The 5,044-nt window shown below is 39.8% G+C and overlaps 1 pseudogene across 1 annotated transcript; it reads right to left on the bottom strand.

Moving 5' to 3' along the window:
* Positions 1 to 698: 698 nt before the first annotated feature.
* Positions 699 to 4,788, bottom strand: LOC144644655 (uncharacterized; annotated as a pseudogene). Its single transcript, XR_013569160.1, has 4 exons — positions 4,727 to 4,788; positions 4,017 to 4,308; positions 2,626 to 2,764; positions 699 to 2,114 (listed from the first exon to the last, which is right to left on the bottom strand). The product of XR_013569160.1 is annotated as an uncharacterized LOC144644655 (transcript).
* Positions 4,789 to 5,044: the final 256 nt, after the last annotated feature.

Raw genomic sequence — 5,044 nt, 5'->3', positions numbered from 1 at the left:
ATCGAAGCATAGTCTTTCTTTTGTTTTATTGTTGCCATTGTGTGGCTTTCTCACAATGGCCTGATCGCGCGCTTTTCACGGTTTCACGACTGATTGTGACTTGTCAAGCATATTTGAATAACACAAGACTGTTTTGATGTTTTGATGATTTGTTTTGCTCCGAGTGTGATGTTCGCAAGGAGCGGGTTAGTGCGTTTTGTACAGCGTCCATAAAACGTTCGAAGGAAAAACTCCAGAGAAACGACAAGGATATCTTAGGAAGAGTTGTACCAACGACAGGAACATGGTTACTGTGGCCAAAGCGTCTCAGCGGAACTAAATTCCAGATAAGTTGCATTGTTAGGGAAACGTTTAGGAATGCCATGTTTTTAAGAATGAGACGCGCGTTGTTGTATTCAAACCGGATAATCAAGCAGAAAGAATTTTTAACTGTGGCAATATGCAGCGACAAATTCAACTGAGCTTAGAAAAACGCGTATATCGATTCTTTTTTCAAAATGAATTTAGAAACAGAAGAAGGCTTTTTCATTTTGAAAGACTGAAAGTCTTGGGAAAAGTACCATAGAAATGTTTGAGCTGCCTATATGGCTTTAAAAATTGTTTTGTATTTGGTTGCTTAAACAACTTTATTGTTGGAAATGTAGTGTTTAATTTGTCCAAACGATGGGTTTGCTTTGGTCAGGAAAAAATTAGTCGTAGCTTTAACTGCAATTAATCAATGACGCTTTTTTTATTTACTTTGTATGCTAAAGCCTAGACAAAGATCAACGTTTAAAATGTTTAAAAGAGCATTTACCATGCAAAATGACGTTAGCGACAAAAATGAACGACTGTGGAATGTTATCATTGAGATCCATCATTCTGTAATGTAAGCAACGTGGGCATCAGTTGAATTTACTTCCTGCCATTTGTTGTTGGAGCCTCCCCAGCCATAATGCAGATAGTACTCATAATTATAGGCTGTCCTCCAGGAGCAGTCTGTTTTGGTTTTCTTTCCCCACCACCATCCGGTTTGCTTGTTTTCACAATGACGATAACTTCGGGATGTTTCCTTGTATTTTGTGGCGACAGCCGAATGTCCAGACTTGGATTCCGTTTTAAAGCCAAATACAACAGGGTAGCCATCTTTTATGTAGGAGGCACCTTTGGATTCAATCCAGGATCGGCCACCTCGTTCAACGCTTGAAGGGCCGCTGCTACGTTTTTTGCGTTTTTCGAGAAAACTGGCGACCCATGTATTGGCTGCCTGACGGGCTCGAAACCATGGTGCGATAAGACGCATTTTGGAAGTGTACGTCGAACCCTGATCACCTTTAAAGCGAGTTTGGACCTGCGATCTAATGTCCTCCACAAAGGGCTTTACTTCATCTTTCACCTTCAGAAGTGCTACTGTACTTCTATCTCCGTAAATTGTTGGACTAAAAATGTGAGGTTGCCACGTTGCGCGTCTGTCGAAGTATCCGAAAACTTGAGCCCAGGCTACAGGACTACATCCACTGTAACAACCACCACAACACATATGTTGATCGTAGTCAGGAAATTTGGATTCCAACGAAATTGATCCTTCGGTTGTAGAGCGCTGGAACCGTTTGGAATGTAGATTGATTGCAAATGTTTCTTTAGCACTTCATTCTTGAGTCCTTTAATTTCGACCACAAATCCAATTTCGCGCCACTGTAAGACGTTTCCTACAAACGTCCGGTTGCCATTGACCTCGAGCTTTAGGAACAAAAGGTGATTGGTTGCCTCCTTGATAGCAGATGGATTTATCTTTATTCTTCCATCGGGAAGGCAGACATCCACAAGCACTTTACAAAGTTTCCGTTGCCATGTTGCTCTCGAACTGGGGCGCATTCGTGAGCCACCATGGCCACTGTTTGCTCTGTACACGTTAACAGATTTAAAGCGTTCACCAAGCGCAAGTTTCACGATGGAACCAGGAGAAAGGGCTTCCTCGTCAGCTTCTGTTTTCTTCTTTTTGTCTCCTTGTAGAACAACTTCAGTGGTGGCCCAATCTGACTTTGTCGGTCTGTGTGTTGCGCGCTCTTGCCACTGGCTCTTAAACTACTACGACTTTCGTTCACCATTTGATCCAATTGACGCCAATCTTCGATCTGTTTGACTAAAGAAAATCAGAATTTTAATAATCTTGACAAGCAAGGAGGGATGAATTCGAAAGACGATGTTGATGCAAGAAAAGCTGAACATTTTCCTGCTTCCGTAAAGTTAAGCTTCAATTTGCCCTTGTATTTAACCTACACTTAAAATTGCGAAACAATAGATGCCTGATTGGCTTTTTAAATGAAAGTGTTTGTTGCCAATGGCTGAGTTGTGGGCTTAAATACTCAGTAAAAGATTGAAACGTACTTTCAGAAGAGCTCCTTAATATTAATCAAGGTTTCCGAAAAATCAATCAATCAATCAACAATCAATCAATCAATCAATCAATCAGTCAGTCAGTCAGTCAGTCAGTCAGTCAGTCAGTCAGTCAGTCAGTCAGTCACTTTGCAACCTTGAAGATCTAAATGATGCGCTTCGTTTAGGGTTTGTCCAGGGATTGAACGTCTCAAACTTGACATTAAAAAGTTCTAATTAGATATAGTTACCAATAAACTGAACGCCTACCTTGGCAACATCCACTGTCCAATTATAACTCGCCGCCACAACAGTTCCATTGTCATTCTTACAAACGGTCAGTCCTATTGGTGACAGCCGATAAAACTTCTCACATCGCTGACCATTTTCGTGAGCCTGTTGTATGAGTGCACAGGGGTGTATCCAGGAATTCCTGAAAGGGGGGGGGGGGGTTGTACGCCTTTAATAGGTTTCGACGTCATCGGCGTGGATAGCAGTATCTTCTAGGGGGTCCGGGGGCATCCCTCCCCCAGGAAAATTTTTCCGATTTTCCCCTTTAAAACATGTTCTAAAACGCGATTTCCAACCTTCTTGAGACTCCAAAAGCGTTTGTGGAGGCATGTTGTAAAATCTGGAGGTTATACCTTACTTTTTAACCGGAAAACCAAAATGAATAACGCATGATTAAAAGGAACAGCAGTAACAACGATAGTTATTTGTCGTTACTCTAAATGCCTAGTTAATCGAACAATGAAGCCTGAAAAAAATCTTTTTGAATGAGCTATTACAAAGCGCTTGCATACGTCGTCTACCTCAAATCTCTGAGAATAACGCTTGGCAATAACAGCGAGATCTCAGAAGCGCTCTTTAGACAGTTTCAAGAGCGAGCATGACCGCTCAGCTTCCGCACTACTGATTGGTGGCCAGGGTGCTTGCGATGAGGAGAAGATGATGGATGTTTAGAGAAGCATTATCGTTACAGGCACAAAGTGCTAGTAGAAGATTGCTCGGAAGTTCCTTCTTTGCTGACTGCCCCTTAGTTTGCCATCTTTGCAAACTTAAGAAACGATTTACCCACTACTCAGTTTTCAAGATAGTGCCGCGATAGACGCACTTTCTTAAAGAATTGATCGGTAACCGACGCTTTCTAGTACTAGTTGTTGCTCATATTGAACTATCGCGAAATGTACGTTATCTTTTCTTAACTTGACAATCAGTCAATTTGTGTTAGTAAAGCAACTACTAATGAAACAACGTGTTAACATGTTAACATGGATGTTAGCGTGTTAACATGTTAACATTGATGTTAACGTGTTAACATGTTAACATGGATGTTAACGTGTTAACATGTTAACATGGATGTTAACGTGTTAACATGTTAACATTGATGTTAACGTGTTAACATGTTAACATGGATGTTAACGTGTTAACATGTTAACATGGATGTTAACGTGTTAACATGTTAACATGGATGTTAACGTGTTAACATGTTAACATGGATGTTAACGTGTTAACATGTTAACATGGATGTTAACGTGTTAACATGTTAACATGGATGTTAACGTGTTAACATGTTAACATGGATGTTAACGTGTTAACATGGATCAAAGGGGGGGGGGGGTTGCAACCCACTTAACCCCTCCCCTGGATCCGCCTCTGGTACATCGGTTGGTCTTGGATCCGGGCCACCTCTCGGAAGTGTCCAGTCTTTTGGTCGGAAGACAACATCACGTAGTTACTTCCAATGTCAATTTCGTAGTAGGCAACGTAGTCTGCATCAAGGTCCAGTCGATAGATTGAACGAGTGGGGCCTTGGTCATCAGATACATTAACTCTGGTGAGGTCTGTGAAGTCCTGGTCTAGGTCGCCTAGCTCCATTATGGAAGCTCCAAGGTGGCTAACCTGGACACCAGGGCAATTGTGATCGATAAAAAGAGGTGGGCCTGTGGCCTCCTTTACATTCTAAAAAACTGATATAAAATAAATAAATAAATAATTGAAGAATTAATAGACAAACAAATAAATTAATAAATAAATGAACAATTAATTACATAAATGGATATATGAATGAATAGATGAATGAATGAATGAATGAATGAATGAATGAATGAATGAATGAATGAATGAATGAATGAGCGAGTTAATGAATGAATAAAAAAAGACAAATAATTTTATCGTACAAGTCTGAAATCAGGCTATCCTGTTTAAGTAAAAAAATAGTTTGTTAATTATTTCATTCTGATTATATATTCTAAAAAGAAAAACAAGTTTTCTGTGAATTTATTTTGATGTGGGCTTAGTAGCACATGTGAACTGATGGTTTCCTTATTGGTAGAGGTCATAACAGGACATAAATGGAGGGGCTTATAACATCGGTATCATGTTTTCATAATCCATCCGTAACAGACGCAACAAAGTGTTCATAGTGAACATGTTCTCATAATATTAATCTACTTGAAAGCACACCTATTTATTTTCTGTCATTTTAAATATTTGGTTGGTACAAGCATTTATTTGATAATTACTATTTGACGTCACTATTTTATAGTGAAAACGTATTTTCCTTTGGAAGTTGAGCTTGAGCATATTATTTATGTTAACATTCTAGTGTTAGCACGTGTAACGTTACTTATATAAGCGTTTTATAGCGTCACGGTCATCATCACGTGTGGAACTATGTAGTCGGCTG

The sequence above is a fragment of the Oculina patagonica genome, chromosome 1 (genome assembly GCF_052425735.1).
Source record: "Oculina patagonica isolate OP01 chromosome 1, crgOcupat, whole genome shotgun sequence".
NCBI lineage: Eukaryota > Metazoa > Cnidaria > Anthozoa > Scleractinia > Oculinidae > Oculina > Oculina patagonica.
The sequence above is the reverse complement of the archived record's forward strand: the minus strand, read 5'-3'. Positions and strand labels throughout refer to the sequence as shown.